This window comes from Jatropha curcas, chromosome 5 (genome assembly GCF_041381405.1).
Source record: "Jatropha curcas cultivar XTBG-Jc1 chromosome 5, XTBG_Jcur_1.0, whole genome shotgun sequence".
NCBI lineage: Eukaryota > Viridiplantae > Streptophyta > Magnoliopsida > Malpighiales > Euphorbiaceae > Jatropha > Jatropha curcas.
Window position 1 is genome coordinate 3,854,566 of NC_143155.1, and position 13,363 is coordinate 3,867,928.

General features: G+C 30.6%; 1 pseudogene; it reads left to right on the top strand.

Moving 5' to 3' along the window:
* The first annotated feature begins 11,049 nt into the window (after positions 1 to 11,049).
* On the top strand, positions 11,050 to 12,268 carry LOC105629009 (eukaryotic peptide chain release factor subunit 1-2 pseudogene; annotated as a pseudogene).
* Positions 12,269 to 13,363: the final 1,095 nt, after the last annotated feature.

Consider the following 13,363-nt stretch of genomic DNA (forward strand, 5'->3'; position numbering starts at 1 on the left):
GAATTCCAAATTATATATATGTGTGTGTACGCACACGCATGCGAATGAGAAGGAATATTGGGTTCCTAAAACGCCCCTGCAGACTTTTGATTTTATTGGTTGATTGAAGAATAATTTAGTCTTATTCTAATTAGAAAACTCTTAATTTTATTAGTTGATTAATTAAAAATAATTTAGTCCTATTCTAATTAGAAAACTTTTGAAATTTCTATACATATAAAAATACTATAATTTAATATCTTATAATTTAAATAAATTATAATATAATATATTAAATTTATTAATCCCTTATTGGTAGCTCTTTTTTATGAGTATTATAAATTTAATCTCATTCTAATTAAGAATTTGACTTTAATCCTATTATGATGTCAATTTATTATTTTTATTATATTAATATTATAAATTTAATCTCACTCTAATTAGGAATTTGTTCTTTAATACTATTATAATTAGGATTTTATCTTATCATACCACTATATATAAGTGTGATTTTAATTACTTTTGAGTTTCGACTATCAAGAATTTGTTATTCTTGACTATCACGAATTTGTTGCTTTTTGACTATCAAGAATTATTAAATTAAGATTTGCTAATTTAGAATTGTTTAGTTTCCAATCACGTCTTCTTCTTGCAGTAAGTATAATTTTAACTTTTTCTATTTACAAATTAATAGAATAATTTTTATTTACATTTATTAAGTATATTCTACAACTATAGGAAGTTTAATCTAATTCGAAATAGGAAATTATTAAAGATTTTAATTTTATTGGTTGAAAAATAAAGCTAATTCAATTATTAAAGATTTTAATTTCCTATTTAAATATAAATTCTATTGAATAAAATAATAAATTATATTATATATTATATAAGATATATATGGTAAGAATATAAAATTTTAAGGATTTTAATTTTATTAGTTGAAAAATAAAGCTAATTTAATTATTAAGGATATAAATTTCCTATTTAAATATAAATTCTATTGGATAAAATAATATATTATATATCATATTATATAAGATATATATGGTAAGGATATAAAATTTTAAGAATTTTAATTTTATTGGTTGAAAAAATAAAAATATATTTAATTTTGAATAAATAAATTCATTAGTGTGAAAAAAAAAAAGGAATAAACATCATTGACTTTTGTGAATATAGTTTGTATTAGTTAATTGAAATTTGTATTCTCTTGACAATTAATACATGCAAAATGTTAGTTAGTATTAAATAATATTTAAAGTAATACAAAATGTAATAAACTAATCAAATATATAAGATTCCTAATAATATTAAATTAAATAAATAAACTATATATATATATATATATATATGTTTTATTAATATTAAATCAAATATATATTAGAAATTATAACTGAAAAATTCTATCCAATCTTAATTAGGAATGAAAATCCTATTGTAGAAGTTTTGATTGAATCCAATATTAAATCAATTATATTTATAATTTTATTGCAAAAGGACTTAAATATTTTATATTAAAAATATAAAAATTATTAAATTTATAAGTTATAAATTGAAATTCTTTTCTTTTCCTCGTATTTTCTTTTGTTTGCTTTGTTAATATTGATATTTACTTTTTGCTTTATCATTCTCTTAAAAGTATTAGTTATTTTATTCTTAATCTGCTAAGTAAATTTCTTGATCAATTTTCAATTAGTATAAATTTATTAATTTTTTTAAAAAAATATTTTAATTATGATTGTAATTTTTTTTAACATTTAACGCTTCTTCTTTTTTTTTTTTTTTTTTTTGAAGTTGTTGCATATTTTTAGTTTAAAAATTTTTATACTTTGATATTAATATTACATCTATTATTATGATAATAAATGACAAATATTTAAATTATAACTCAATTAAAAATTTACTCTATTAAATAACTATATTTTCTTTCGCTACTATCAAGGATTTTTTTGCTTTTATTATCAATCATTCATTGAAGACTCTCTATCATCAAGAGTTTCTTTGTTATTGTTATATCGAAAACTTATCATTTTACTATTATTAATGGCTGAGATACTAATTTTAACTATTGATTTTTTTTTATTTTGGTATACTATCAAAAAAAAAATTTTGAATTTGATTACCAATAATTTATATATGTGTTTATTTTTATATATAGCGAGATTTTGGATTAAATGGTTATTTATTTTCTACTTTGTAACTATTCTATTTTGTCAAAAAATCTACTGTAAAAAATTATTAAAAATTTTCATCAAATACTAGATAGGTATGGTAGTGGTTTTAACTTTTTTTTTTATACATGTAATAATTATAAATAAAAAAAATTAAATTTTTATATTATTTTTGTAAAAATTAATAAAAAAAATATATAAAAAAATAAACACATGCAGTAGCAAGTTGAGTTTTCAATAGATAAATAAGGAAAACCAAAAGAATCATAAACAAATCAGATATAGTCAATTTAAAATGGAATACGTAAACAAAATGGATTCCATGGTTCAAAAATTTTTAAAGAATATAATAAAAAAAACCTTCCTTTTTTCATAGATCATGGATACTGAATAATAATTTAAAAAGTTATTACATAAATAATAACTCTGCATATGACAAATCATGGGTTGTCTATAAATAATAACTCTACATATTGTTAATTCTCTCTTGTATTTTACGTAAAAAATTTTGTGACACCTCAAATTTTGTCTATAAATTTATGAATTTTGGTAATAATACACCCTTACAATAATTAATTAACAAATTTGATAAAAAAAATATTGTCAAAAGACATTAATTTAATGGAAATATAATTAAAGTTACATAAGACAATTTAAACTTACAATGAAATATGTATATGTCTATAGAATAGGGTATTTATATCCTATATTATAAGTAATTAAATCTATTAGGATATATTTGTTGGCTATATTTGATTTTTTTTTTTTTTTTGAGCATTGGGGGAATTTTTTTTTTTTGTTTCATATCAAATATTATTATATTGATTAAAGATTTTTAATTTTTTAGTTCAATTATGAATTTAATTAATATAAAATTTATTAATTAGGAATTAGGAACTTATTTTAACAAAGATGTAAATTACAATTTTAACGATAAATAAATTTTAATTAGCATAAAACTGTTTAGGTAACAAATAAAATATTTATTTACTATATAAAATTAGAATATATATATCTATATATATATATATATATAATTGTCCATCTCTACTTGCTTGACAAGCAAATTTCCGTTCAAGACATGGACTCTAAATTCTTATAAATAGGAACATCCATCCTTAACAAACCAAATCAAATCAGAAGGAAGCAACCGTAGTAGCAAAGACTCTTCAGGTTTTTTTTTTTTTCTTTCCTTTGAGAGCAATGATATTATGCTTGTTCCCTTCTGGCCTGAGTTTTGACTGCCCAGAAAGATGTTGCCGGAGTAGCCTTATTATCAGTCGAGATTGGACATATCCAATTTGGGGTAGCATCCTAGAATTTGGATATACCAGTCGATGAAATCTTGATTAGTTGCCTATTAAATCAAGAAACCCTTGATGGTTGATTATTGATAACAAAATTAGGGTTTTTTGGACTGAAACTAATCTTCAGTAATATATCTTACCTTGTTTAGTTTCTTCAGTTTTACCGTCTGTCTAATTAATTTATGTCCCCATTGATTGAATTCCTGTCAATTTTTGTATTACAACATTAGCTTAGATAACTATGAACAGATATTAAATTTTTGTTCAATGTATTTCAGTTGTTTATGTCTAAAATGCAATTCTGCGATATGTTTATTATTTGTTTGGAAATAATTAATTTGTAGCAGTGTTGTGTTTGATTTTCTTTGGCTGAATTTTATATTCCCAACAAGCATGCAATGTAAATTCTATATATAATGTTGTGTTCGCTTATTGAACTTTTAGAAACTAATTAGTAATAGTAATTGAGTCCCTTAAATGCTTCAACCCAATATAAAACAGCAGATAATAAAAATCATTATAGCAAACCATTTAAGAAAAATTAGATTCTGACATAAAAATTTCTTGTGGAAAATGTATTCCCTTCATTGGTTTCTTTTTGTTTAATGAGTAAAATACATCAGGATTTCTAAATTATATCTTCCTAATTTCTTTCTTTGGTTCCACTGTATGATTCTTCTGTCCCATCATACATTTATGACATATATAAATATACAAACATTATGTTAGGACCTCTTGATAAATTAAGAGAATAATCAAAATGACACAAAAATTAACGTGGTTCACCCTTAACTGTTTAGGACACTCAAAGTGTTTTCAAAAAACACCCTAAAAATAATTTTCTCATTATTTTTCTCTCCCCTAGTTTTAGGAAACCCTTTCTAAATTTAAAGAACTTTTTCTAAGTACAAGTTCTCTACTTGTTGTGTGTGTTGATGAAGTAAACTTTTCTCTATTTATAGAAATTAGGGTCCCAATTGAGTTGGCACACCACTTGCACTCATGTGGATACACCACTTCTTCATAATGTTGTGATCCCACTTAATTGGGCACACCACAACAATTCTCCCCATGCACACTTAAGTGGAAACATTAGCCACTATCATCCCTGCAGCTAACCGACAGTAATCGAACTTCTTCTTTGAAAGAATTTTCGTCAACATTTCTGATCCATTTTCTTCTTATGGATCTTCTCAAGCTGTAATTGCTTCATCTCCAACACATCACTAATTCAGTGATATCTAATATCAATGTGTTTTGATCTTGAATGGAATGAGGAATTCTTTCCAAGGTGAATTGCACTTTGATTGTCACAAAATCTCTGATATCGTTCTTGATGAATTCCGAGTTCATTCAAGAATTTCTTCATCCACAACAGCTCCTTGTATACTTCTATTAGTGCTATAAATTCTGTCTCAGTTGTTGACAGAGCAACACACTTCTGTAATCTTGATTGCCACGACACGGCTCTCCCTGCAAATATGATTAGATATCCTGATGTAGACTTTCTTGAATCAACATCCCCAGCCATATCTGCATCTGTATAACCGACTAATACTGGCTTATCATCTCCAAAACATAAATATATTTTGGTTGTACCTCGAAGATACCTGAAAATCCATTTCACTGCAGCCCAATGTTCCTTTCCAGGATTTGAAAGAAATCGACTCACTACTCCAACTGAGTGAGCAATATCTGGATGTGTACCATGGCATCATCAAGCTTCCAACTGCTAAAGCGTATAAGATCTTTTCCATTTCTTCCTTCCCTCCATCGGTAGAAGGGCACTGTTGAGAACCTAATTTAAAGTGATTAGCAAGAGGACAACTAACCGCTTTCGCATTCTCTATTTTAAAACTTTGAAGTACTTTCTCAATGTACTTCTCCTATGACAACCATAATTTCTTAGCTCTTCGATTCCTTGTAATCTTCATGCCAAGAATCTGCTTTGCTGGTCCCAAGTCTTCCATAGCAAAAGACTTAGTTAGCTGTTCTTTCAAGCTATTAATTCTGACAGAATTCTAACCAACAATCAACATATCATCCACATAGAGCAAAAGAATAATGTAGTCATCATCAAAGAATTTCTTTACGAGAACACAATGATTTGAAGTAGTCTTTTTGTAGCCTTACTCCCATTACAGATTCAAACTTCTTATACCACTGTCTTAGTGTCTGTTTTAAACCATACAAGCTTTTCTTCAACTTACATACATAGTCCTCTTTTCCTTTTTCGATGAAACCCTCTGGTTGCTCCATGTATATCTCTTCTTCCAAATCACCATATAGGAAGGCAATCTTCACATCCATTTGCTCGATTTCCAGATTAGAACTGGCGGCCATTTCAAGCACTATCCGAATGGATGTCATTTTCACAATTGGTGAAAAGATCTCATCAAAATCAATGCCATTTCTTTGATTGAATCCTTTCACAACCAGTCTAGCTTTGAATTGTGGTTGGGAGATGTGTTCTTTCTATTTGATCCTGAACACCCACTTGTTCTTCAAAGCTTTCTTGCCTTTGGGCAACTTCACTAGCTCAAATGTTTTATTCTCATGCAATGACTTTATTTCATCTTGCATGGCTTCAATCCAGTTCCTTTTGTGTTCACTTTCCATTGCTTCTTCAAAGCATTCAGGTTCTCCCCCCATCAGTCATCAATACATATTCATTTGCTGGATATCTAGTAGATGGTTGTCTGACTCTACTAGACCTTCTTAATGTTTGAGATCCTTCTGGTGCTGGTGGCTGAACATGAGCACCATCAAAATCATCTTTTGGTTCATTCTGATAAGGAACTTCTGGATTTTCTAACTCTGGCATTTTGTTCTTGTGGAACATTTTCTTCATCTCCAACTTGTCTTTATTCTATTGTTGGAGGAACTATTTGCACATCTGTTGAATCATCATCAAATCTATCGACAGCTTGCTTCTGAGTTTTTTCAACATCTTCAATAGTCTGATTTTCAACAAATACAGCATCTCTACTTCGTATCATCTTTTTCTGGACTGGATCAAAAAATCTATAACCAAATTGATATTTGCCATAGCCAATGAATACACATTGTTGAGTCTTGAAATCAAGTTTAGACCTATCATCCTTAGGAATATGCACAAAGACTTTGCAGCCAAACACCCACAAATGATCATAGAAAACATCCTTTCCTGACCATACTCTTTCTAGAGTATCATACTGTAGAGGAACACAAGGTGAATGATTAATAAAATGAACTATTGTAAGAAGAGCTTCACCCCAAAATCTTTTAGACAACTTTGCATGTGAGAGTAAACATCTGAATCTCTCCATCAAAGTTTTGTTCATCCTCTCAGCCAAACCATTCAGTTGTGGCGTCTTGGGAGGTGTTGTTTGATGTCGAATACCATGCTCTTTGCAGAAAGCATCAAATGGCCCAGTGTATTCTCCACCATTATCTGTTCTGATGCACTTCAGCTTTTTGCCTGTTTGTCTCTCAACCAAGTTTAGAAATTGTCTAAAAACATCTAAAACTTGATCTTTATACTTTAAAGTGTATACCCAGGTCTTCCTAGAATGGTCATCGATAAATGTTACGAAGTATCAATTTCCACCATATGACATCATTAGTGGTCGACACAGATCTGAATTCACCAGGTCTAACACATTCTTCATTCTAGAAGACTAAGAAATCTTGAAAGCTACTTTATTTTGTTTTCGTGCCATACAATCAGAACACTTCTCTAAATGGACTTTATCCAATCCAGATAGCATGTTGTTTCTAACCAGAGTTGTCATTCTTTTCTCACTCATGTGGCCTAGTCGTTTATGCCACAATTCAACCGTACTGTCATCCTCCGCTACATTTAAATTATCTTGGGAGAGCTTCGCATGCATCAAGTACAACTTTAGGTCTTTCCTTCCATTGGCTACCACTATAGAACCTTTTGTGAGTTTCCACTGACCATTTCTGAAGGTGCTACAGAAATTTTCAGCATCAAGTCTGCCAACTGAGATTAAATTAGAATGCATGTCTAGTACATGCACGACATCGTTTAGAATTAATCTCGAACCATTTTCTGTCTCCAAGCAAATATCTCCTTACCGATGACTTTCAACAGTTTGTCATCTGCTATCTTGACCACACCCAGATTGTTTGGTGTGTAAGATGAAAACTTTTCTCTCTGGGATGTTGCATAAAGTGTAGCCCCACTATCAATTACCCAATTGGTTTCCTAGGTTGCAAGATTGATAGTGTCTTCAATGAACAGTTGGAACTCAACAATAATATTAGCTTCATCATCATTGCTTTCTTCTTTCTTTGTATTAAGGAAAATCAATATAGTTCACATATTCCTAATTAGTTTATGATTTGTATTCCTAAATAGCTAGGTAGCATAGGAACTCCTTATATATAGACCTATGTAATCGAATGATAAGATACAAGAAACACAACTACAATATTGTTCTCTTAACATGGTATCAGAGCCTTCCATTCAAAAAAAAAAAAAAAGAAAAAGAAATTTCCCAAAACTTCCCTTGTGAGAAGCCATTGCCACCCTAGGAAGCCTTTCTAGGGTTAGTATTTTGTCTCACCAATGACCTCAGGATATTCTCCAGCCGCTGATCATCGCCTCCCCAGAATCCGGTTGCTCGATTCCGAGTGAATGGCCCCGCGCATCACCTCTTTCTTTCTACTCTAGTTCATGCACTGGCGCATGTCCAGTGGTCTTTTTCACTCCAGTTCCTCTCTCCGGCATTGACTTGAAGAGAGACGTGCAACCCAGTGAGTTGCATCGTCATTCTTGGGCTTATTCAATAGGTTTGTTTGCTACGATTCTATTGCAGCTGTGTCGGGCAATCTTCTGCTACTGTTGTTGCTTTAATTTGCTGAGGAAACCTATTTTTTCCTTTGTTGTGACAATTGTTTTAGGTAATTTTTGGTGATTTTCTAGTGATTCCTTATTGCATTAGGGTTTGGTACTACATTTTTGCTGCAGTTATGGGTATTTTGCTTTTGAACCTTCTCCTTTGTCAAGAGCAGTGCAACCCCAGTGAGTTGCATTGTGTTCTTGGCCTTCAGTCGTGCGCTCCGTTTGCTAGAGTTTCCTTTGCTGCGTTTCTGAATATCGGCGCTACTGGGCTTCCTCTTTGAGGCATTGATTATGGAAGCTTGAAACAGCACTGTGAGTTGTTTTCTGGTTCAGTGAGATTTGTTTCGACAACCTAAGTGTGTTGTCTTAATTCTGCTACTACTATTTGGTTTGGGATTCTTTATTGCTATAATGAAGTGGGTACAGTTGCTAAGTATGGTATTGTGTTTTGCTAAAAGTAGTAGTTTGTAACAAGTTGAGCATGATTAACATCCATGTTCCAACTTAAGGGGGAGTATTAAGGAAAATCAATATAGTACACATATTCCTAATTAGTTTATGATTTGTATTCCTAAATAGCTAGGTAGCGTAGGAATTCCTTATATATAGACCTATGTAATCGATTGATGAGATACAAGAAATACAACTACAATATTTCTCTCTTAACACTTTGCTTTGCCTTTGATCTTCTCCTGATCACTTTTGAACTTCTGGCAATACATTTTAATTTGCCCCTTCTTCCCACAATGATGACACACAATATTGGCAAATTTGTTTGATTTACCCCCCTGTTCTTATCTCTTTTATTTGAACTTCTAGATTGGCTCCTCCCTCTAGAATGGTTAGTTCTTTTAGCGTCTACTAAAAGAATGTCTGACTGAGATGAAGAAGGATTCTGCCCTTTACATCTCATTTCTTCATTCAGAACAGTATTTTTAACAAATTCCCAGCTAACTCCACTATGTGGTGTAGAGTTTGTTATTGATATTTTCAAAGTCTCCCGTGACTCTGGTAAGGAGGCAAGCACCATAAGGCCGAGGATTTTATCATCAAATTTTAAGCCCATTATTGATAGCTGATGAATAGTTGCCTGCATTTCACTCAAGTGATCTGCTACATAAGTACCTTCATGGTATTTGAAATTCATTAGCTTTGTCAAATAGAACAATTGGTTGTTACCGGATTTTGAGGCATATGGCTCTTCATATTTGTCCCATAATGTCCTGGCATGAGTCTCATTACATATGTGGTTGTACACATTGTCGTCAACAAACTGTCGAATATAGCTGCAAACTTGCTCATGCTCGAAAGCCCATTCTTCATCAGTCTTGTCTTCTGGTTTACTTTAACTAAACACGGGAAGATGCATTTTGGTTACCATAAGGAGATCTCTCATTTTATTTCTCCATATATGGTAATTTGCACCATTAGACTGATCATTTTGCTTGTCCTAGCCTCCATAACTTATTCTCAAAAATTCGATGAATAGTAACCGTATAAGTTAATAGTACTGTACACAAATAGTAGTGGGCTTACTTGTAACGGACCAGCAACAGTAATGAATAGTGATGAGTATTACTATCACCTTTTAAAATAATTCCGCAACGGTTTTTCAAACGGACTGCACCAACGGATTCGGTGTAATTTTCTCTTCATCGTGGTATATTTATTTTTGAAATATATCTACGAATCTAGTATTGCTATCTGACCAGCTAGACCAACCTAAACCTTCGGCTCTGATACCACTTTGTTAGGCCCTCTCGATAAATTAAGAGAATAATTACGGCGGCAGAACAATCAAAATGACACACAGAAATTAACGTGATTCACCCTTAACTGTTTAGGGCTACGTCCACGGGACAAACTCCTAATTTTTTTCTTCCATTATTAAAATAGTAGGCTTACAAAGAGAGTAATACATAATACAGTGTTTTCAAAAAATACCCCAAAATAATTTTCTCACTATTTTTCTCTCCCATAGCTTTAGGAAACCTTTCCTAAAAAGAACTCTTTCTAAGTATGAGTTCTCTACTTCTTGTTGTGTGTGTTGATGAAGTAAACTTCTTCTCTATTTATAGGAGAAGTTAGGGTCCCAATTGAGTTGACACACCACTTACACTCATGTGGATACACCACTTCTTCATAATGTTGTGGATCCCACTTAAGTGGGCACACCACAAGACATTATATCAGATTTTTTTCTTTCTTTAATTCTTAAATTTTAATTATATTAATGTGCTTATTATTTTCTTGGAAAACATGTTCAACCATAATTAAATGCTTTAGGGTTGTTATAATTTGTTGTGGTTTTGTCTGTTGTTTTATCAATTACACTTATTATTATTAGCTTCTTTGTTTCCAGGCATACGCTACAATGGCAAAGAATCAGGAAACTGTTGACATGAACCTTGAGATGTGGAAAATGAAAAGACTAATTAAATCTCTTGATACTGCAAAAGGCGGCAACAACAGCATGATTTCACTGCTGCTAACTACATCCTAATGATCAAATTTCAAAAGTTTTGAAAATGCTTGGCAACAGCATGATTTCACTGCTGCTAACTACGTCCCAATGATCAAATTTCGAAAGTTTTGAAAATGCTTGGCAAGGAATATTGAACCGCGGCCAACATCAGGAGTAGGGTGAACCGAAAGTCTGTACAAGATGCTATTACCTCTGCCCTACAAAGACGCTAACTTTACAAAGAGGTTCCTTCCAAAGGAATTGCCCTATATACAGGACTAGTTGTAACTGAAGATGGAAAAGAAAGGAGGTTTACTTGTGATTTTATGCCTTTTAAGCCTATAAGCCAATCCCTCTACCTGTGTGACAAGAAATTCCATACAGAAGCATTGCATCATCTTTTTTATCCTGATGACAGGTTTGGATTTATAATTATTGATGGGAAAGGGATTCTGGTAGGGTCATTAAGAGGAAACAGCCGCGAAATCCTTGAAAAGTTTGGTACTGATCTTCCAAATAAACATGGTAGAGGTGGTCAATCACAAAATAGATTTGATCGTCTTCGAGCTGAGAGTCGACACAATTATGTGAGAAAGGCAGCAGAAGTTTCTATAAAGCATTTTATAGATCATTTAACGTGTGTGCCTACTGTTTCTGGACTAGTACTTGCTGGTTCTGCTGATTTTAAGACAGAACTAAGTCAATCGAACTTGTTTGATCCTCGTCTGAAGGATAAAATACTCAAAGTACTTGACATTTCTTGTTGGGGAGAAATTGGATTCAATCAAGCAATTGATTTGTCGTATGAGGTTTTATCGAATGTCAAGTTCATGCAGGAGAGACGCGTGATTTTGAACTTCTTTTAGGAAATCGATCAGGATAGTGGAAAGTTTTTTTATGGCTTGAATGATACTATGAATGCTTTAGAAATGGGTGCTATTAAGATACTAATCATTTGGGAAGATTTGGATATGAATCGATTTGTGTTGAAGAACAGCAAGACAAATGGGATTGTTATAAAGATCTTGAACAAAGAGGAAGAGGCTGACAAGCAAAATTTCGAGGATTTGACTAACTCAGCTGACTTGGAGATCCAGGAAAGAATGACTCTGGTAGAGTGGCTTCTGGACGAGTACAAGAAGTTTGGTTGCTCGCTTGAAATCGTCACAGATAAATCCCACGAGGGATCACAATTTTGCGAAGGATTTGGTGGCATTGGTGGAATTCTTCGATACCAGTTGGATGTTGGATTGCTTGATGAAGATTATTCAGAGTAAGGATCGTTGAAAGGCTTTTGGTTTCCTGCAACTTAAACCTCTTATGTGTTTTCTCTTTCTTAAATAAACATGGGATTGTTTGTTACTTTTAGTCTATATGTTTTCAGGATCATACAGTTTAAGATGCTTGCATGGTTTTAATTTTTAAATGTTTTTATATACTGGTAATTATGCTTGTCCTCTTATAATTCCTATTCTCGAGTTAAGATATGACAATATGTAGTAGAATTGGGAACCCACAATTGCTTTTTTTTTTTTTTTTTTTTTTTTTTTTTCTAATGTTAATCTATTTGTAAAAACTCATTTGCAGGAATTGAGTTATATTTCCCCTATACATGATAATTAATATTAAATTAACTTATTTTACTTTTTTTAATCATGTTTATATATTTAAAATAATGATTAGTATTATAATTTTAATAGATTGGGATATAAATTGTAATGATAATCGTGTCATTTAACTACAAGTCTAATATGATTAGATTGAATTTTCATACAAGTTCTATCTGTTCGTGTTTTTGTTTGGATATGATAATCGAATCCAATCTAAAGTGGCGGTTTAAGAAAAATTAAAACCAAACCAAATCATCAAAATTTACAAATTAAACTAAATTTTTTATAGCAGTTTAGTTTGGTTTGGTTTGACGATTTATGCGGTTTGCGATAAGAGAAATTAAACTTTCTCATTCATCTAATTAACAAGGAAAAAAAAATTAACATTACACTAATATATCAAATAAATATTTTAAAAAAATATATGAAAAATAATTAATAAAACTATGTCATTTAATACAAATGATTTTAGTAAGCTATTAAAAGTTTTTGAATTAATTTTTTTTATATGTATATTCTTAGCATAATTTTCAGTAAAATAATAATGAAGCAACTTATATAAAATTTCATTTTAATGTAATTACATCTATTGCTAAAATTTATAAAGATTATCATTGACGCACATATAGTTTGTTCATATATATCAATCTAATTTTTTTACATGTTTATCCAATTAATAAAAAATTATTGTTCAACTATTATCTAAAAAATTATTGTTTAATTATTATCCAATATATATAAACTAATCTCATAATTTAGTATTTAATAAATTAATCAATACAAAAAAATTCATTCAAAAAATGGAATGGAGTTTGAGAGTTCAAACATGTATATATAACGGTTTGATTTGATCAGGCAATTTTGACTCTAAAACTATAAACCTAACCAAAAGCTCAATTTAGGCAATTTTGACCCTATAATAAACCTAACCAAAAGCTCGGTTTTTAAATGTTATAAAATTAAACCAAACCAACAATCTTTTA